Source organism: Erinaceus europaeus, chromosome 17 (assembly GCF_950295315.1).
Source record: "Erinaceus europaeus chromosome 17, mEriEur2.1, whole genome shotgun sequence".
Lineage (NCBI taxonomy): Eukaryota > Metazoa > Chordata > Mammalia > Eulipotyphla > Erinaceidae > Erinaceus > Erinaceus europaeus.
In genome coordinates this window covers 22,610,229-22,633,769 of record NC_080178.1, presented here as the reverse complement: position 1 = coordinate 22,633,769, position 23,541 = coordinate 22,610,229, and positions in this window count along the sequence as shown.

Below are 23,541 nucleotides of genomic sequence, written 5' to 3'. Positions count from 1 at the left end.
CAGGGAGAGACTCCCACTAGTCCTTTACTTTTCCATGTGCATAGAAATGTCTTATCTGGAAAGCTGAATTCATTCCCATTTCTCAGTGACTTAGTCAAAATTGTTACACTTCAATAACAATTTCTTTAAAAAAAAAAGACTAAATAAATAAATAAATAAATTAGTTAATTAAATAGAAAAATGACTTCTGAGAGCAGTGGAGTCATATGTCCTAGTGATGCCCATGGTGACTTTTTTTCACTGTAAAGTGAAGAAGATTGATAAGTAAGGACAGTAAGGGTGAAACACGACTGGACATGGTCTATAACACCAAAGGAAAGAACTCTCTGGAAGGAAGGGGGTTCGGGTTCTAGTTCTTGATTGGGAAAGGACCTAAGTTGAGGAGAGAATTTTTACAGACACCTAACATGGAGAGGTATTATACCTATGTGTCAACAACCATACTATAAACAGTTAACCTCCATAGCAAAGTACTTGTGTGTGTGCGTGTGTGTGTGTGTGGGGGGGGTCTTAGCATTATTTATTGCTCTATCTTGTGGGTCTGCAGCAGTCTGCCTAATAGTACACACTCAAATAATTGATGAATAAAGAAATTAGGTTAGTTATATGTTCCTTTTCCTATTCACACATATACATACACACATAAACGCATATACCTTTGTCTTTATTTTTTATTATCTTTATTTATTAGATTGTACAGCCATAATTGAGAGAAAATGGGGCGATAGAGAGAAAGAGTGACACCTTTAGCACTGATTCACCATTTGTAAAGCTTTCCGCCTGCAGGTGGGGACCAGAGGCTCAAACCTGGGTTCTTAGGCACTGTAACATGTACGTTCAACCAGATGTGCTACCACCTGCCCCCACATATCTTTATAAATCCTAACCAAGGATCAAATAGCAATTATAGAGGAAGGGGGCTAAGGCAACAGTCTTATAATGACTGAAAAACAAAGGGAGAAATGCTATTTAAAGAGATTTTTTATCACTGCTCCCAAAAAAGAAAGATTTTTCTTCACATAACTAAATTGAGATTCATTTTATGCTCTGGTGTGTGGTCTACTCAGCACTGACTTTTTAGGCACTACCTTAATAACAACTCCTGCTGTAAGATGAAACATAAATCTCAAGAACAAAAGTGAAAATAGTATAAATATGCTCAAAAGAATATAGTCAAAAGGGAAAAAGAAGAAATTATTTTTAGGAGTTAGCAAAGTCAAAGTTAATAGGAAGCATTTGTATAAAATTTATCAGGAAAAGGGTAATAATGAAGATTGTTAAACAACTCCACTAAGAATATGAGAGGGATAAAGTGAAATCTGTAATTATACAAATATGCCGAACATGTCAGTGTTTTTTAAAAAATATCATCAATTAAAGTGTCAATCATATACTGTAAGAGAAAGAAAGTATCCTATTCAATTATGATGAAAATGAAATGGAAAAAGTAATATAGTAGGTTAAGAAAAAAAAAATCTGAGACCAGGTGTTGAGCATACCTGGTTGAGCATACCTGTTACAATGTGCAAGGACTCAGGTTCGAGCCCTCGGTCCCCATCTGCAAGGGGAAAGCTTTAGGAGTGGTGAAGTAGGGCTGCAGGTGTCCTTGTATCTCCCTCACAAACACACACCTCCTTGAATTTGTTAACATCAGTTAATTAGATATGGACATTTGTAAGTACCTGCCCTCTAGAAATAATTCTTGTGTTTCTAGCCAGGTTTGTGATCCCTGGGAACTGTAATAATTTTAAGAAATAAAGAAGGGCATACATAAAAAGGTAGAAAGGGAAAAAAAAAGAAAGTATGCCTCAAATTTTGCTTAAATTATACTCATAAGGAATGTTAATTTACTATATGATCAAATTATACCCCCACACCTATGGACATCTAAACTTTGATAAAGGGGGCCAAAGTATTAAATGGAGAAAGGAAGCTCTCTTCAATAAATGGTGCTGGGAAAACTGGGTTGATACATGCAGTTGGGAGTTGGGCGGTAGCACAGCGGGTTAAGCGCATGTGGCGCAAAGCACAAAGACCCGTTAGGATCCTGGTTCAAGACCCCAGCTCCCCACCTGCAGGAGAGTCACTTCATAGGCGGTGAAACAGGTCTGCAAGTTTCTCTTTGTCTCTCTTTCTCTCTATCTCCCCCTTCTCTCTCAATTTCTCTCTGTCTCTATCCAATAACAAATAAATAAATAATAAATAAAAATATATAAAAAAGAAACATGCAGAAGAATGAAACTGAACCACTTTATCTTACCAGAAACAAAATTCAACTCCAAATGGATCAAAAATCTGGATGTTAGACCAGAAACTACTAAATACTTAGAGGAAAACATTGGTGGAACACTTTCCCACCTAAACCTCAAGAACATCTTTGATGATATTAACCCAATTGCAAGGAAGACTAAAACAGAAAGAAATCAGTGAGACTACATCAAATTGAAAAACTTCTGCACAGCCAAAGAAACTATCACACAAACAAAGAGGCCCCTCACAAAATGGGAGAAGATCTTCACATGCCATACATCAGACAAGAGACTAATCACCAAAATATACAAAGAGCTCAGCAAATTTAGCAACAAAAAAAGCAAATATGACCCCATCCAAAAATGGGCAGAGGATATGAACAGAACATTCACTTCAGAAGAGATCCAAAAAGCTAACAAACAGATGAAGAATTGCTCCAGGTCACTCACTGACTGTCAGAGAAATATAAATAAAGACAACATTGAGATACTACCTCACCTCTGTAAGAATGACATACATCAAAATGGTCAGCAGCAACAAATGCTGGAGAATCTGTGGGGAGAAAGGAATCCTTCTGCGCTGCTGGTGGGAATGTAAACTGGTCCAGCCTCTCTGGAAAGCAGTCTGGAGAACTCTCATAAGGCTAGACATGAACCTTCCATATGACCCAGTAATTCCTCTCCTAGGGATGTACCCCAAGAACTCTGTAACACCAAACAAAAAAAGATATGTGTACACCGATGTTCATAGCAGCACAATTCATAATAGCTAAAACCTGGAAGCAACCCAGGTGCCCAACAAAATTTTCGAAACATTTACAAACTAGGTATTTATACTTTGAGAAGTTGAGTCCTTTCAAATATATATTAGACATGTATTTTAAAAATTAATTTCCATTTATTCATGTTTAATTCTTCTTCTTCTAGCGTTTGCCCTTCTTCTGTAGCCAGTCAACAGCATCAGGAGCTGCTTGTTGCTGGCTTTGAAAGTGACTGGGATCCATGTGGATTCAGTCGGCTAGGAAGGATCCTCAGTTTCCCCAATGAATGGGTACTCACGGGATGCACCAAGGGAAGGTCGATCCAATGCATCCCCATGTTTAATTTAACCACAGGAACAAATATGCTTCAAGAAACTGTGTCATGAAAAAAATAAATAGTATTGAGAATTCAAAAATAAAAATGATTATGGAAAGAATCCTATCTAAAAAAAAAGTTTTAACCATTAAATAAATCAAGAAAAATATAGGATAATAAAAGCAATGCTAGAGAACTCAGAGATAGAGCTGGGAAGTGGCATACCCAGTTAAGCACATATACCCAGTTAAGTTCAAGGACCCAGGTACAAGCCTCTGCTCCCCATATGGAAGGGAGATGCCTCAGAAGTGATGAAACAGGTCTGCAAGAGTCTATCTTGGTAAACTTCACTCATTCAGCTTCTTGTAAGTTTCAGATAAACTCAACTTCTCACCAGACATACATAGTAAATATAGTCCCCATAAAATCTCAGTACATATTTGACAGGTACATAACCAGATTGTCACCTGTTTATACATGTACTTTGATATAACTGAAAGCATTTGAATTTATGTTGTGTTCAGAAAGACTATTTAGTAGAAAATTTCACTCATTGTGGGGTAGAACTGTGTAGAATTTATTATAAGGCAAGGTATGCTATGTAATGAAATCACTATCATATACAAAATATTATTTACTTGAACCACTAACAGAAAAGCTGATGAGCACATAAGAAAGCATTACTAGGGTAATAAATAACTGTTTCCCCCTTAACTGGTCATTGTTGGGTGTGTCATTATCTAAATTCTTATCATTGGCAGTACTTCAATCATAGTGTATACCTCAGAGTTTTCTTATTTTGCAGACCTGCATAATGATGAAAAGGAGCTAAGTTGGCGGTCCAAGTATTTTACAAACACCTATCAAAGGGAGAAGAGAAATTTTACCCTTGTATCAACAATGATAAACTATAAACCATTAAGTATCCAATACATTTTTTAAATGTTGTCTTGAGAGAAAGACAGGAGCTTAAATAGAAAAAGTAGCTGAGGAAATAAAATGAAAGGTAATGTAGAAAAAAAGTATAATACCCAATACAATCTTAGGTGGCAAGGATGTACAACAAATTCTATGCTTGGTAACATTTGCTACAGTAATGGAGTTTAAGAGGTTATTATACCAATTCTTTAAAAATTGTGTCAAGACTACAACCAACTTTTTAAATAATAAGTTGTAATTGAGAATGTTATCATTGAACTGTTAAAAGTGAGTTCATAGGGGTGCTGTAATACAGGGGCTCTTCTTCTAGCGTTTGCCCTTCTTCCGTAGCCAGTCGACAGCGTCAGGTTGAGCCTGATGTAAAGTTTCGAGACCTCCTTTGAATCTGGAGAGGTGGCAGTTGTTGACTATGTAGGTCATAGTCTGTCTGTAGCCGCAGGGGCAGTTCGGGTCGTCTCTGGCTCCCCAGCGATAGAACGTAGCGGCTCACCGGCCATGGCCTGTTCGATAGCGATTAGGAGGGCCCAGTCATAACGTGCTAGGTCAAAGCCGGGTTGACGCTTGCAGGGGTCTGTGATGAGGTGTTTGTTCTTTACCTCAGCTGACTGCCAACTCTGTTTCCAAGAGACTGGAACAGAGAAGTTCAGTGTAGGCGTAGGGGACCAGATTGGATGACGAGACGTCAAGCGCTGAACAGGGTGGGCGAAGATATCCACGTATATTGGCAGGTCCGGTCGAACGTAGACGTGGGAAATGAACTTAGATGATATCTGGCGGGGCAATGTTGCTAAGAACTGGCAGCCATGGAACAGGGGTATAATGGATGGTTCCAGAAATTATCCTCATGGAGGAATATAATTTGGAATCGACCAAGAGGACATGGGGGCTACGGAACCATACTGGGGCACAGTATTCTGCAGTGGAATAGCATAATACCAGAGATGATGATCATAGTGTGGAAGCGCTCTGAATCTTTAAGAATCTTTAAGAATCTTTAAGAATGCTCACATGGGAGTCAGGAGGTAGTGCTGTGGGTTAAGCGCAGGAGGCACAAAGCACAAGGACCAGCACGAGGATCCCGGTTCGAGTCCCCGGCTCCCTACCTGCAGAGGAGTCGCTTCACAAGTAGTGAAGCAGGTCTGCAGGTGTCTATCTTTCTCTCTCCCTCTCTGTCTTTCCCTCCTCTCTCCATTTCTCTCTGTCCTACCCAACAATGACGGCATCAATAACAACAATAAAATAACAAGGGCAACAAAAGGGAATAAATAAAAAAAAAGAATGTCCACACATAAGATATTGTGGAATACAGGAAATTGTACATTAGTAGTACTGTTTCCTCTGTTTGATGTGATTTAATGGTAATCAATGTCACTACCAATTCTTTAAAAAGTCTTTACAACTCCTCAAAAATGAAACCTGAGGGAGCTGAACATTTTCAGTCAATTAAAAGACAAACCAACATATTTTACAAATATTAGTAAACGTGAGCACACAGAAAAAAATGTGGTGTCAAAATATTTGTTAGTGTTTGAAAACTCTACTTCCATTTGAATTTGACATCTAGTTTTGTAAAATAGAAAATATATTAACGTGAGCCTATTGTTCAAATAATGTTAAAACAGTTTGCTTTCTAAAGGTCAAAGCACTGTTTAGTTCTGACATGTAGTGGCACTGAGGATTGAACCTCTGTCTTCACATGTGTAAGTTCTGTGCACTAACATGTTAGTTAACATGATACCATGTTAGTTAACATGGTAACATGTTACCCTGATTCTGCTTTGCATTCTAAATTGAAATAGAAAATAAATTCTCTTCTCATTATAGTTTGTTCACCTTACAGGGTGTTGATTTTTAGCTTGATTCAAAGTGGAGAGGATATAAAACTAAAATAGTATATTTTATTTTTATATATAGTAGTATGTTACCCAAAAATGTATAATTACCTATAGCTTATGGCAGCAAGTACAAAGAGGTAATGCTGAAGTCATCTCTTTTGTGTCATCTTGGATGGAAATTGAAGGAAATATGTTAAATGAGATAAAGCAAAAGAGAAAGATGAATATGGGATGACCTCAGTTGTAGGCTTCTTCTTCTTCTAGCATTTGCCAAGTTGTAGGCTGAATTTAAGAAACAGAAAGGGAAAACAGAAAGCAAAACTTGGACTGAGTTGGGATCATTGGAGCATAAGAAAGTATTCTGGGAAAGGAGGGTAGGGAGAGCCTGGGAGGGGGGTGGGAGGTGGGTGTTGAGGTCCTTGTGCATGATGGTGGGAAGGACCCAAACTGAGGCTTTGAGAGCATTTGTAGACGCCTATCATGGAGAGATGAGACCTTACACCCAAATGTTCACACTGTACTGTAAATCACTAATTGCCTGATAAAATGAATTCAGAACCTTGCAAAGTGAAATAAATACCATAATTAACTATGACTGTTTTTTTTCCTGATTTTGACTTTTTTTTTTTTTCTTCTGTTTTGACTGCAGCACAGTGTAATTACCATGGAAATGTAATGTTAACTAGAGAGGACATGTTTGGGGGACTTGGACAATTAAATAAATTTTACCTTTTCCTTCTTCTGAGTATTCATGATTATTTTTCAAACAAGTGAAATAAAAGACTTTGATATCTGCACAACTCAGCTGCTCCCTGTATACCTGAAGGCTTCCTATTTCTTCCCAGTGAGGAAAACTAGTGAAGACAAAACAAAACAGAAAGGATGGTTTATTTCCTGTGTTGAAAAACCATATCGTTCTACAGACAGTTCCACTAAAGTAAATCTTGTTTTGCTTTCTTTGTATGGTGAATCTGACTTCCATAATGCAGAGGAAAATGTATGTCTTACAGAAGAGAGAGAGAGAGAGAGAGAGAGAGAAATGGAATAATGTTTTCCAAAACAGTATTGATTCAGTGTCAGAAAGGTTTCTTCAACTTATAGCCAAACCATTTTATAAAGAAGATGCAGGGAAGAAGCTGTATGACAGTTGTGTTTATGGAATCTGTATTGAAATATGTGTATTGACATGTGGATTTATAGTAATGAAGATATGAATTTTCATTAATTATAATCTTGGTAAATCTAAAAACTTTCACTAAAGATTGTGAGCGATTTGGAAGTAGCCTAGATGCTCAAGGATTGATAAGTGGATAAGAAATTTGTGGTATATTTACAATATTGGAATACTACTCAGATGATAAAAATTATGATATTATGTCCTTTGTCTTATTTTGGATGGGATGTGAAGGATCATGTTCCACAAGATAAGCCATAAAGAGAATGATAAATAACAGATAATTTCACTCATAGGTGGACTTTAAGACTCTAGGAAAGAAAGGAAAAACACAGTGTGAAACATTGGGTGTGGTGTATTGCACCAAATCAGAGGACTCTGGGAAAGAAGGAAAGGAAAGATTGGGGAAGACATTGAGGTCCTGGTGCTTGATGGTGGAACTGGATGTAAGATGAGAGAGAAAGTATTTTTTGCAGATACCTATCATGTGAATATGAGACGTACCTGTATGTCAACATCAGTACTGTAAATCACTCCCCCTAAACTGATAAAAGTAAATGAACATAAGGGTTCACCTCCCAGTCTATTATAGTATTACTTAAGAAAGATTTAATTCCTTAATATCTAGAATGTTTTTAAATTTATTGCAAAATTATACCTATGGAATTAAATATAGGCTGCTGGAATAATTATGTGATTAATATATTTTTCAATTAGGACCAAAATAGCCCCTTACTTCCCAAAGAAGACATGCATATTTCCATATATTCACATATTTATAAACTGTTATTTTTCTACAGAGTAAATTAGATGAAACGTTTTTTTAAAAGTATTCAAATTTCAGATAACGTACTTCTGATTTCAGTGTATGTTTGTGTGTGTATGTATGTTTTACATTGTGTTTATAGTCAGTGATCATTAAGATATTTTTATTTTTCATATATATCACTAGAATTGTGCCCATGAAAAGAAATAATTGGGGGTAAGGTAGTTAGCTCACTGTATAAGGTTCGTATTTTGTCATGCTTCAGCCTCGGGTTTACTCTATCTTTTCCTGTCTCTCTACTTAAGTAAAAACAGTGGTCTAGGAGTGGTAAAATCGTACATGTGTGAGACATCAAGTTTACAAAACTAGATAAAGAAAGGAGTGAAGAAGGTGAAGAGTGGAACCAATTAGAGTTTATAGTTTCTAATGAAACCAGATAGTGTTCTCTGTGATGAGCAGAGACAAAGTAAATTTCTCCTGTTCTCTCAGATTAGACTAGACTCTCCAGATAATTAATGACTTGTCTCTACATTTTGAATTGGGAGTGAAGAGTGGGGCAAATATTACTATGTCCTTTATGACCAAAGCTAAAGAGTAAATATTTTACTACTACAAAAGTTTACCACTAATGATGTAGTTTCTTATCACTAAATTATTTTCAGAAAAATGTAGTTTTTACTAAGATATATTTATTGTGTAACATTCAATTTGTAGATTTCCTCTTGAACATAATCATATGTAATACTTGAAGTGGTAGTTCTTAGCCTTAAGATTGTTGTAAGATGCTCTTTAAGAATATATGTTCAAGGGGGCTGGTAGTGATGCATCTGGTTGGGTATATACATTACAGTGCACCAGGATCCAGGTTCAAGTCCCAGGCCCCCACCTGCAGGGAGAAAGCTCCCAAAAAGGTGAAATACTGTTGCAGGTCTCAGTCTCTCTCTCTCTCTCTACCTATCCCCATTCCCTCTATAGCTTCACCTAACTCTTAATTCCCATTTCTACCCACAATAAATAGAGAAAATATTTTAAAATAATATATTTTGCTTGATTATACTGTAGTTTTGTCTAAGTAAACTAATTATTTAATTGGACACAAATGAATAGCATTTCCTGCTAAAGATCACTAAAAGAAAAAAAGAGACCTCTATAATTTATAAATTTGGGTATAATTCCACATTTTACAAAATTAGTGTTTTTTGAGAAATTAGTAGTATCGCAACTATGTTCTTTCATTTTTCTTTCAGTGTGATGCTAAAAAAACTTTATTTTTATACTTGACCACTTTTTCTATGGTCATGCCTTCTCTTCCTTTTTTTAAAAAAATATTTATTTATTCCCTTTTGTTGCCCCTGTTGTTTTATTGTTATAGTTATTATTGTTGTTGTTATTGATGTCGTCGTTGTTGGATAGGGCAGAGAGAAATGTAGAGAGGAGAGGAAGACAGAGAGGGGGAGATGTTGCTGAGGACTTATTCTGATGCAGTCTCCGCCCCCAGGTTTTTCTATGCCCCGCTATATCCTAGAGTGCCCCCTTTCAACCAATCCTGGCTCCGCCCCCAGGTTTTCCTATGCCTCGCTAAATCCTAGAGTGCCCCCTTTCAACCAATCCTGGCCCTACACGTCACCCCTGGTTGTCGCCCAATAAAAAGCCCCCTCACCCCTCCCCTCGCTCTCTCTGGGCTCTCGGCTCTCCCTCTCTGAGGTCTCGCTCCCTGCTCTCCCCCCGTGGTCGGCCATTGCTGGCTGGCTCCACGTGGTCTGAACCAAACCTCCCCCCCCATCCTATAATAAAGATCTGTGTACCCCTTTGCTCTGGATGTCCGCTCTCTTCTCCGCGGTGCAGCCCGACACCAGACCACCTCAACAACATCTGGCGCCCATCGTGTTCCGTACCCACACCACGCCCGGCCTGAGGTCTCCGAAACCGCCCAGACACAGGTAAGTGGCATCCGCCCACTTCTGTGGCCCCGCGTTTCCCTCCACTATGGGAAATTTCTCGTTTTATGAGGAGGTGTCCCAGTCATTATTTCTTGACCTGGGACAGATTCCCGCTGTCATAAAAGGTTTAATTTTCGCAACCCCTTGGATTTTTTTAACTGTGGTCGCCACTTTCAAGATATGTAAAACGTGGTATGCCATAAGGATAAGTGACCTTGAGGCTGAGGTACGAGAGTTAAATCACATGTGCTTAAGACTTAGACATCCTAAGCGATCAGCGGCTAAACCCAAGAATTCCGTTCCCACAGACACGCACACGTGTTCGGACGCTCCTCCTCTGACCCCACCCCCTTCCGCCGTTCAGGTTTCAGCTCAGCCTGCATTCCTGAACCCTGCCCCTTCCGTCCCGGTTTCAGCTTCCGTTTCAGCTCCGCCTGAGGCGCCTGCGTTCCTGAACCCCGCCCCTTCCATCCCGGTTTCAGCTCCGCCTGCGTTCCTGAACCCTGCCCCTTCCGTCCCGGTTTCAGCTTCGCCCACGGCCCCTGCCTCCGCGGTTTCAACTCTGCCTGCAGCTTCTGCGTTCCTGAACCCCGCCCCTGCCCCTGCTGTCCCAGTTTCAGCTCCGCCTGCAGCTTCCATTTTCCTGACCCCGCCCCCGGCCCCTGCTGCCGCGGTTTCAGCTCCGCCTGAGGCTTCCTCGTCCCTGACCCCGCCCCCTGCTGATACATCACCATTAAGAGATCTAGTGGCTGAGATACGAGAGCTAAAGGATATTTTTTCAGCATTTAAGGATTTTAAACCATGTGCAGTCCACCCCGGGAGCTCCGTCCCCGTAGATATGCGTTTAGTCTCCCCTGCAGCCACTACAGCAGTTTCTACTGAACTTTCCACTTCTGTAGCTCCCTCTCCCGCGCCACCGGACCATATCCACACATTCCCGGTAAACTTGGCCCCTTCTAAACAAAACCCTCAGCCGTGGCAGCCATATTCCTCGAAAGAACTTGGAACGCTCAGGCAAGCAGTCAGGGAGGACAGTATGCACTCTCCATGGACCAAGTCCGTTTTGAGAAGCTTTTACCAGCATTTAAATACACCACAAGACTGGAAAGAACTGGCTCGTGCTGCACTCCCAGACCCTCTCTATCTTCAGTGGCAGGCATGTTTCCGCGATGAGTGCTCTAGGCAATCGCAGGAAAATAGTAACAAACAGATAGAATGGAATTCTGATGCTTTGTTTGGAGCAGGAGCTTATGAATCTGGAGCTCAGCAGGCAGAAGCCAGGTTTCCAACTGGTTATTTTGAACAGGTACGCATCTGTGCAACACAAGCATGGGAAAGGGTGACCACACCTGATGTAGATCCATCAGCTCCCATTAACTCTTTTCACCAAGGCTCTGATGAGTCATTGGCGAGCTTCATCTCAAGGGTGAAGAGAAGCTTAGAGAGAAAGGTTTATAATCCTGACGTCCGCACACTACTCCTGCGCTCTATTGTCTGGGAAGGCATGACACCACAATTCCGTCAGGTATGCCTTAATCTTAAACACCTACACCCAGATAATTGGATTCTAGCGACACAGGAGCTTACATCAGGCAATTATGGGACACCTGCTACGACGCAGGTCTATGCAGTTGCCCCACGTAAGCAAAACGGGGCCTGCTTTCAGTGCGGTCGCCAAGGACATTGGCGTAACCAATGTCCTGATAAGTTGCGACCACGCCTCCAGTCAGGGAAACCACGCCTCCAGCCAGAGCAACCCCGCTTTCAGTCAGGGAGCCAGAGACCACGTACTGTTTGTCCAAAATGTCGTAAGGGGTTTCATTGGAAGAGAGATTGTTGGTCCCAATTTCATAAAGATGGTTCGCCCCTGAATGGTACAAATTCGGGGCCTGAGATTTTGTGGACCACTCCTGTTTTAGAACAAGGTCACCCTTCTATGACAGTAAAGATTGGCAATATTCCTTTTAAATTTTTGATTGACACGGGGGCAGCAAAGACGATTTTAAGGCAAGAAGAGGTTCCCCAAGATTGGGAACTCATCCCTGGACCCAGTTTACATGGAATAGGAGGGATGACAAGAGCATTTTGCACACGAGACTCGCTTATGTGGGAAGACCCAGAAGGTTCTACTGGACACTTCCGCCCTTTGGTAGCTAATATTAGCACCAACTTACTGGGCAGGGATCTTCTGGAATGTCTTAATGTTAGGATATCCACAGACGCCTCTGCAGAGCGTAAAACTCATTCCCGCGATACCAGGTCTATTCAGCACCCCCAATACTAAATGCCACTGTTCGTAGCCAAACACCCCGCTTAAGCTGGCTTTCTAATGAGCCTGTCTGGGTGGAACAGTGGCCTTTACCTAGGGATAAGCTAAAAATTTTAAAAGAGCTCGTCCGAGAGCAGTTGTCCTTGGGACACATTCGTCATTCTCGAAGCCCATGGAATACTCCTGTCTTTGTGATTAAAAAGCGCTCGGGAAAATGGCGCCTCCTTCAAGATCTCCGTGCAGTAAATAAAACCATGCAGGTCTGGGGCTCCCCCCAAAGGGGTTTGCCTCTTGCTTCTGCAATTCCCACGGGAATTCCAATCATAGCTATTGATATACAAGATTGTTTTTTCTCTATCCCCTTGCATCCACGAGATTGTAAACGTTTTGCCTTCTCTGTTCCGTCTATTAATAATGCCAGCCCCGCTGACAGATTTGAATGGGTGGTGCTGCCCCAGGGTATGGCCAATAGTCCTACAATTTGTCAGGAGGCTGTTAAATCTGCCCTTGTCCCATATATTCATAAGGGCCTTAATATTTTTCATTATACAGATGATATTTTAATATGGGGAAAATCAGATACAGATCTCTGTGCCTTACGTGATTTTCTCATTCCTGCATTAAAGAAAAGCGGCCTTAATGTAGCCCCTGAGAAGATACAGCTAATCCCTCCAATATCCTTCCTAGGTTCAGAGATTTCTCTAACGCAAATTCGTCCCTTAAAACCTAATGTTACCTTCCCTTCTAACCTTACTCTTGCTTCTTTACAAAGTTTTCTAGGAAATTTAAATTGGCTTAGGCAGTATCTCTATCTGCCCACAAGCTGCCTCCAACCACTGTTTGACCTGTTGAAAGGAAACAAACAGCCCACTTCAAAACGTAAGTTAACTCCCGAGGCCTCCTTGGCACTGGAAAGGGTTAACCAGGCCCTCCAGGACATGCACCTTGTTCGATTCTCCCCCTCCTCTCCAGTAAACCTTCTAATCTTCAACTCCACCCCCACAGTAGTAGGGGCACTGTGGCAAGACCATGGGGTTCTCGAATGGCTTCACACGCCAGTAGGAGGAGCTCCAAGACTCCTCACTGAGATAGATGCATTAGCATTCATGGTTCGCCAAGGGAGAAATAGGTCTGTGCAGGTCTTAGGGAAAGAACCAGATTTAATCATTCTGCCCTTTTCTCTCACAGATACAGAGTGGCTTATACGCCATCATTCCCGCTTTGCCATAAGCTTCGTGGGGTTTCCAGGACAAATAGATAACCATTTTCCTTCTAATAAATTGATAGCTTCTTTACCTCTTCTGCCTCTACTAGCACCTAAACTTTTCTCTCGGGATCCCATTCCCTCTGCTCCTACAATCTTTACTGATGGCGGAAAAAGGGGAGCTGCTGCCCTTATATATTACCCAGACAAACAATCTCCTAAACCTCTCTTTACTGAGCTTCCTGATAATTCCCCTCAGTACAAAGAACTTTATGCTGTTTTTCTTGCACTAAAAGCTGTACCAGAATCCTTCAACCTTTTTTCTGACAGTGTGTATACTGTTAACTTACTTCCATGGCTTGCTTGTTCGTATGTGAAAATTGATGACAACCCACTTTCCCCTCTCTTGATTCAAATCGCCTCTATGCTCTGTTCTCGAACCCAACCACTGTATATTCAACACCTTCGTTCCCACAGCCCTCTTCCTGGTTCCCTGTCCGAAGGGAATGCCGCAGTTGACCGCCTTGCCTCCACAGGAACTTTCCCAGTCTCTGTCTCTGATCCTGCTAATTTTCACTCTCTAACCCATGTTAATCTTAAAGGCCTTCAAGCTCGATTCCCTGATGTTCCTGCACCACAGTTAAAACATATCCTTACTACATGCTCTTCTTGTGCAAATCTCATAAAGACACCTGCTATCCAGACCCTTGGGGTTAACCCCCGAGGTTTAAAAGCTAATGCTATTTGGCAAATTGATGTCACCCACATACCAAACTTTGGCAAACAAAAATATGTGTTTGTCTCAATTGATACCTTTTCTAAATTTATGTGGGCTACAGCTCAGACAGGAGAAAGTGCTAAAAAGCTTGTAAGCCATATGCTCTCTTGTTTTGCCGTTATGGGTGTCCCATTACTTTTGAAAACAGACAATGCACCTATGTTTTCAAGCAAACAATTTAAAGATTTTTGTTCCCTCTGGAATATTACTCATACCACGGGCATTCCCTACAATCCACAGGGACAAGGCATTGTCGAAAGGGCCCATCAAACACTGAAGGCTCAACTAAATAAAGATAAAGGAGGAACATATCCCCCCAATATCCAGCTAGCAAAAGCCTTAACTACGTTAAATCTCTTTAATATTTACAATAACTCAGCCTTACCCCCTATTATTCTTCACTGGCAAACACCATCTACCCTCCCATCTATTAAGGTGAAATGGAGAGACCCACTCGATAAAGTTTGGAAAGGGCCTGACCCATTATTGACCATGGGAAGGGGTTTCGCATGCATTTTCCCTCAAAATTTCTCTAAACCTGTCTGGGTTCCTGCCCGCCATGTCCGACAATACCCGCAGGATGGCGCTGTTATTCCTGAAGAACAAGAAATACTACAAGAGGACCAGATGCAGGATACATCCCAGGACCCGTAATACGACATGGCAGAACCTGCAAATCTGGCTCACAGAGACCTCTCTCCTACCCTTTCCCTGTATGTCTTATGTTATAACTGGCCAGTTGTTTTTGTGAATGAGTGTGTTAAATGACAAAATTTTTTTTTCTTTTTTTTTGCATGACCCATCTGCTTGGAGTACTCTAAAAGGTTATTGGCCTTATATAAAAATGCTGGACGCAGCCAAAGTTTCTGGAGACGTCCAGAAACATTCCAAAAAAATTTTTTTCTTTCTCCCTCTTTTGAATTTTATATATAGTATTGGTATATATGTAAGTGTTTAGTCTTAAACTGTGTGACTAATGACAGATTTAAAATTGTTTTTAAATAATGTGTTTTTATAACAAAAGTTCTTTTTCCTCCAGTTTGTTATAACTAAATGTTTATGGGTATGTCTCAAGTTTGGTAACACTAACTTAACGGTCAGAAGTGTAACCCTACAGCTACACTTTTACCAGACAAGGTAAATATTAATAGTTAAGGTAACTTACTATTTAGGTAAAAGTCTAAATGTTCAACGTGACTATTCATTCCCAAAACTAAACTATATAAATTTTATATACAGGACACCTTTGAAGGGCCCCCAAAGGTGCCCTGTAAACTATCTTGTGGAAATTAATCCACAACAGATCTGGCATCAATCTGGCACTGTAAACGTTAAAATCATTGTCACGAATATGCGTTAACTCTCTAAGCAATTTGAGTCTGTTTAAAATACATATTTTAGCTAAAATTGGTCTCAAGATCCTGCAGTAGAGGCTGCTACAGGAGGTCACATTAGATGACCTTTTAATAAATCATAAAGAGATTCTAAACCAATTATAATCATCGAGGTATCAACTATAACAAACCTATAACTTGTTACCAGTTCAAATTAACCACGAGAAGCAGATTTTTTGTGTTTCTTTCACAGGAATCCCAGAAAAACCATCTGAACCCCTGCACACCCTGACGTCACTCACTAGATGGCACGACTACCGTGGCACACCCCCCGAAACCCTAGATGTCACTCAACGTGATCTGAAGAACCTGATACACGAATTCCAAGGACAGAACTTTCTTCATGCCTGGTTACCGTTCCTGCTTCTGACCTGCTTGTTACGTGTTGGCAGTTCCAGCTAGCTATCTACAAAAGAGCAACATTCCAGCGGCTGACCTCCCTCATGCAGCGTTGCATCCCCTGCCAATTCCTCCCCTAGCCATCTACTTTGGACTGAGACTTGTATCGGACTTTCTGACATACCCTATATACATTTTACACAATTTTGAAGCAGCTTGTTTCCCTTCACGCTGCTGGTTTTTCATAGACTAATCCTGAGTAATTCATAGACTTTACAGACTGTTGCCTTGAGGACTATACAATGCCAAATAGCCCCTCTGTTTGGTGGGTCATGCCTCCTGCCGCCCCCTCATTATGTACCCTTGCCCTTTTCCCCACTCAAGCAGGGAATGTTCCTTTACACACCAATCCTTCCCTTCACACCCCACTGACTTTTACTTCTCCCCTTCGTGTCCCTTCCTATTTTGTTATGTCATTTAGGCTTATGTCCAAAAGGTTTCTGCCCCATGATAGTCTTTTATAGACTTTGTACATCTTATGCAATTACTAGATAGAAAGATAGAAAAGATGTAGAGATACTGTGAAGAGATGGTTGAGCAGGCTGCGCTTAAACCTATGAGATGAGTCTCTCCAGGTAAGTCTCTCTCTCTGAAGAGGGGTTGAGCACAGGAGGACATTTAAATCTCACAAGGTTGGCAGCCATTTAAGCCTTCCCTCCTCCACAGAAAGTCCTACATCTTCCCACCTGAGCATGGCATTCCTCTAAAACATTTAAGCATGCTCCATTTTTCTTTACTGTGTCCATTTAGATATAAAGGGATAGGAGGAGATGTTGCTGAGGACTTATTCTGATGCAGTCTCCGCCCCCAGGTTTTTCTATGCCCCGCTAAATCCTAGAGTGCCCCCTTTCAACCAATCCTGGCTCCGCCCCCAGGTTTTCCTATGCCTCGCTAAATCCTAGAGTGCCCCCTTTCAACCAATCCTGGCCCTACACGTCACCCCTGGTTGTCACCCAATAAAAAGCCCCCTCACCCCTCCCCTCGCTCTCTCTGGGCTCTCGGCTCTCCCTCTCTGAGGTCTCGCTCCCTGCTCTCCCCCCGTGGTCGGCCATTGCTGGCTGGCTCCACGTGGTCTGAACCAAACCTCCCCCCCCATCCTATAATAAAGATCTGTGTACCCCTTTGCTCTGGACGTCCGCTCTCTTCTCCGCGGTGCAGCCCGACACCAGACCACCTCAACAACAGGGAGAGAAAGATAGACACCTGCAGACCTGCTTCACTGCCTGTAAAGCGACTCCCCTGCAGGTGGGGAGCCAGGGGCTCAAACCGGGATCTTTACACCTGTCCTTGTGCTTTGCACCACATAAGCTTAACCCACAGCGCTACCGTCCAACTCCCTGCTAACAAAACTTTGTTGATATAAAACAACTTGATATAAGCAATATGATTTAGATTATAATGTTTGATTGATTAGGCTGTTTATTTTATTTTATGACAGTGAGCTAGGGTTCCTGCTTTCATGATGACTTCACTGCTTATGCTGGCCACCCCTCCCCCATTATTTGGCTAGAGACAGAAAAAAATAGAAGGTGAGAAGGAAAGAGATACTGATAGGCAGACAGAGAGAAAGAGAGAGATACCAACAATACTGCTTCAGCATCTGTGAAGCTTCTCATTCTAAAGGTAGGGATCTAGGGAATGAAACATGGCGACTTGGGCATTTAAACAGGTGCGGCACCACCCAGGCCTGAGCTGTTCATTTTTTTATAATTTCTTTTCCTTGGAGTCCTGAATAGTGTTTATTTTCATGACAATCATGTAATCCATTTTTATGCAAAGATGACAAATACTTTGATGTCAAATTATTCTCAGCATAAACTTCTTGGTGCCTGTCAACCAGAGTCGGTACTGCTTTTCTTGTTGTATGCACCCATATACTAGGTCAGCCATTGTACTGCATGAAAGAAAGAATGGAAACAGTAAAGAGAATGGTGGTTAATTAAAAATTAAATGAATGAGAAATATGAATTTTCAGGGTGTTTTTTTTTTTTGAAGGTTCACATCTTTCCATAATTGGTCATGGCAAATGCTTATCGATGCTAGTTGATGAAGGCATTTAAAGAAAGTCTGAATTTTATTTGGAAAAGATATTTCAAATGGAAATGTCTTTTATTGTTTCTTTAAAGGTAATTTTTACTCACAAAGAGTTCTGTAAAAACCTATTTTGCCAATTTTAATTATCTGTCCTTTAAAAAGAATCGTTTTCCTTTTCAGGCAGCAAAGAAAATTGCCAGCACTTATAATGAGTTCAGAGAACCCAAAATGAGTTATTATTTTATTTTTAATGCATTCTTGGCTTAAATTTGGTCCTCTAGGAGACATACTGGAAAACATATGTTTTGAAAAAAAAATAAGTATAACAATATTATGGACTTATGTTATATTCCCTAATTGTTTGCGTTTTTGTTTTTCTCCATTTCCCTAATGGATTAAAATGCCTCTTGCTTTATAGGATAAATCTCTTTTCAGCCACCAGGTTCCAGATGCTACCATGATGCCAACCAGACCTCCCTGGATAGACAGCCCCACCAATGTGTCCTGCAGCCCTGCTTCCCCAGAACCCTGCCCCCCTAGGGAAAGAGAGAGGCAGACAGGGAGTATGGACCAACTTTTCAACACACATGTTCAGCAGGGAAGCAATTACAAAAGCCAGACCTTCCACCTTCTGCATCCCACAATGACCCTGGGTCCATACTCCCAGAGGGATAAAGAATAGGAAAGCTGTTGGAGAGGGGATGGAGTATGGTGTTCTGATGTTGAGAATTGTTTGGAGTTGGACCCCTCTTATCCTATGGTTTTGTCAATGTTTCCTTTTTATAAATAAAAAACTAAAGTAAAATGCCTCTTGGTAAATTTTCCAAATGTTTGCTTTTTCCAAATAAGTCTAATTTACACCTGAACATAAGCTTCATGATGAACAGTAGATTGTGAATGAAAAAAAATGAACCCAGGGAGAGTCATATCTAGCAGCAACAAACATGTTAAGTTGTTCTCATCTCTTATTGGATTAAAGTACAGAAGGTATTTTCAGTATAAAATCAAGAGCAATTAAATTGCAACTAGAAAATTGTACAGGCTTCTAAAATCAATAGCCTAACTTATATATACTCTCAGGTGCCTCTCCATTGAACTAGGTCTAGGTCTCCCAAGACCATCCTCAACTTCAACAATCAGTCTTATCTAATCTAAACTAATTATTAATAATTCCCTTTCATCAAGTTTTATAGATTTTTTCCTCAAGTTAATTTTCTAATTACAGAAATTTCCCATTCCCATAGCTAACTATTTCAAACCTGAGTTATTTCAGAGATTTCCTACTGCTATCAAGACTAGTTGGCATAGTGCAGACCAAGTAAGTTTCTTTTAAATCACCCTACTGTTGTGAACTGTTTTTATAACAACATATCCTGTCATTTAATGGACTTAAAACTAGTCACAGTAGTTAAACTATGAAAGCTGATTTTAAAAGGAATTTTCTGAGTAGGCCAATTTTAATAAAATAAAATAATCTTATGGTTTAATTTCTTCATTCAAAGTAAATCATAAGCAGATGCTTGTCTTATAAAAGTCTACTAATTAGTAAGGAGTAAATTACACCAGCTCTATGGAAACATTATCAAAAAAGGAAAAGAGGAGGAAATGGCATATCAGTACTTCCCAAGAGACAAACATCACTGACATAGCAAAACCAGAAAAAAATTACAAGAAAATACTTACAGACCAATATTACCTATGTAGTCTACAAAGCTTTGAAAATTTAGTCAGTGGGAAACCAGAAAAAAAATAGACCCAACTTAAAAATTATTGTCTTTATTTATTTATTGGATAGAGACAGCCAGAAATCAAGAGGGAAGGGGAGATAGAGAGGAAGAGAGACAGAAAGACACCTGCAGGACTGCTCCACCACTTGTGAAGCTTTCCCCCTGCAGGTGGGGACCAGGGACTCGAACTTGGTTCCCTGTGCATTGTAACACACACTCAACCAGGTGTACCACCACCCACCCCACTTTTTAAATAAATGAAATATTATTATTTCACAGTACTCTAAACACTAGAAAAGAATGTATTACTGAAATTTGTGCATAATGTATCCCCTGAAATTTGGGGATTCTAAAGTGTAGTATCATAATTAAAAACAAATTACTATACTATAAAATCCATATAGAATTCACAAAATAGAATGATAATTATTGTCATTATTATAATAATGTAAATCATATAAGTTGGGGATTGAGATTAGATTAGAATGAGGGAGAGGATTGATATGTTACAAATGTAATTGGAATATTTCTATTCTTGATCATGATGCTTACTAAATGACAGCATATCTTTGTCAAAATCCATCAAACTATGTTAAAATGAGTAAATGTGGGCTTGGGAGTAGTCTACCTGGTAGAACAGGTGTCTTACCTTGTCAAAGTTCCAGCTTTGAATTGTACATGACAAGGGAGCATGATGGCATTAGGGAAATCCCACATATGGTTGATCAGTGGAACAGTATCACTTTCTGTTTTTCTTTAAGAAGAATGAAAAGTTGATCCTTGAATAGTGGCATCACATATGCATGAAACATCAACACCATAATAAATATGATACGTTTTCCAAGTCCAATATCACTTTATTGAGGAAATGTTGACTGATAGGATGTTTATTTTCACAAGGTACATTTCCCCAAGATAATTATCAGCACATTTCACACTCAACAAAATCATCATCTAGTTCCACATAGATATTTTGATATTTCACCTCCTTTTAATAAACTTCCCTTCATGCTTCTGAGGCCCCAAATATGCTGAGATAAATTATAGTCCATTGAAAATTCACTTTGTCTTGTCATTTCCTTTGCTTCTTAGAGCCCATCTGTGTGGGAAATCATCTGGTACTCATCCTTCTCTGTCTGACTTACCTCACTCAACATGATTCCTTCCAGTTGCATACATGGTATAGCAAAGGAGAACATGCCATTGTTTACTACAGGTGTGTAGTATTCCACTGCGTATATATGCCACAATTGCTTAAACTGTTCACCAGTTGTTGGACACCGGGCTTATTACCAAGTGTTTGCTATAACAAAAATCACTTCCAAAAATATAGTAGGTGTCTGTAGATGTTTTAAAATAGGTGATTTCATGTTCTCGGGTTATATTAGTATGTGTGTAATTTCTGAGTCATATGATAGGTAATGTTTCCAGGATTATTCTAATTTTTCCACAGTGCCATCTATTATCATTTGAATGCAGTGTCTTATCTCCCCATGATAGATGCCCATATACCAAATCCACTACTAATTGAAGCCTTCCTCCACCATAGGCCACTGATCCTCATTGTCTGCTCAACTGCTTCCTATCCCACCTTTAGAGTCTTTGGTTATGCTATAATTAAATACAGCAAGTCTAAGTTTAACTTAGTCTGCTTATATTCCATAAGTACTCTTTGCTTCATCTTGGAAGGTTGAGTAAGAAGATCTGAAAGGGAAACTAAAAGCAGGACCTGACCAAATTGTAAGTAGGGCACCAAAGTAAAAACCCTGTGGTGAGGGGTAGACATGCAGCTTCCTGGGCCAGTGGGGGGTGGGAGTGGGTGGGAGGGATGGCTCAGTCTTTTGGTGGTGGGAATGGTGTTTATGTACACTCATAGCAAAATGTAGACATATATAGCACTAGTTAATAAATATGAGAGGGGGAAAATCACTTGTGTGTCTCAAAGTTTTTCAAAACACAAACTGAATCTTTTTAATATATAGGCTGTGTATTTGATATGCGGACTCTCTCAAAAGCCTAGACCAAGTAGATTAGAAGTATCCAATAGCACAGCTATATACAAGATACTGGATACTGTACAGCAAACCATAACAAAAGGACTTTTCAAAGTTAACCCAATTACCAAATAATGTGATGATAACATTAACTATCGATTGTCTTTTTGAACCCTAAGACAGCAGGAACCTCACATCTCCACTATAGAGCCCCTACTTCCCCCAGTCCTGGAACCCTTGGATAGGGCCCACTTTCCCGTATGCCTCTCCCAATACATATCAAATAATATTGCATCCGCCGATCACAATCTAACCAACGCAACGATTGCCACCTCAACATGCTTCACCTCAGACTGTGTCCAGAGACTTCATGTGTGGAATGACAACCCTTCAGCTTCATTACTCAGGTGAGACCTTTCCTTTTATAGTACACTCTAATTTCATCTCAGGTGGTTCACTTTCTAACAAAGTCCCATAACCTAGATATACACCAGTTTCTGTGAGAGAGAGCTTATGTTCACACATATCCATAAACTACTGCAAAATATATACCTGAAAGCAGAAGTACACTAGAGTTTGCAGTGAGTACCTCCCTAACACTTCCTCTCCATTATTCCAAGCTTTGGGTCCATGATTGCTCAACAATTTGTTTGGCTTCGTATGTTAACTCTCTTTTCAATCGCCAGGTTCCAGATACCACAAGGATGCTGGCCAGGCTTCCCTGGATTGAAGACCCCACCAATATGTCCTGGAGCTCAGCTTCCCCAGAGACACACCCTACTAGGGAAAGAGAGAGGCAGACTGTGAGTATGGACCGACCAGTCAACACCCATGTTCAGCGGGGAAGCAATTACAGAAGCCAGACCTTCTACCTTCTGCAAACCTCAATGACCCTGGGTCCAGGCTCCCAGAGGGATAGAGAATGGGAAAGCTATCAGGGGAGGGGGTGGGATATGGAGATTGGGTGTTGGGAATTGTGTGGAGTTGTACCCCTCCTACCCTATGGTTATGTTAATTAATCCTTTCTTAAATTAAAAAAAAAGAAGTTATCCCTTTCTTCTATACTGCTGAGAAGTGTATTTCTGACATACACGTATACATAAAATGTTTTTTGGATTTCATTTGTTTTTTGTGATCTCTCTCCTTTCACTTACAATTCTGTTTATGAGGTATTCACTCCCTTTCTGTTAGTCTGGCCAGAGGTTTATTACTTTTTGTTTAGCCTTTCAAAGAACCAGCTGTTAATTTCATTGACCTCATCAACTAAAATTCATTACTACCTGCCTTTGCTTTTCTTTGTAGTCATATATTTCATAAGTATTTTCAATTGAATTTTGGTTAATGAGATCATGTGTTTCTTTAAATTTTTTTTTATTTATTCCCTTTTGTGGCTCTTGTTTTATTGTTGTAGTTATTATTGTTGTCATTGTTGGATAGGATAAAGAAATGGAGAAGGGGAAAGGCAGAGGGGGAGAGAATTCAAATTATCAGTAAAAGTTATAATAATGGAAATATTAACATTATTCATGTGCATATTATATTTTGTGAGATTTATTTGTGGTATTATTTAAATTATGACACTATACTGTGATATAGTTCTATTCTTCACATAATTCAACTGTTTGAAAGAACATGATTATATATAAGCAAACTGCTCAGTTAGTAAATATTGCAGTCAAGATTCAAACACAGGCATTTTGGTTAAAACAAACTAAAGTCAAATACATTAAAATTAGCAGTGCTTGGGGAGTTGGGCAGTAGC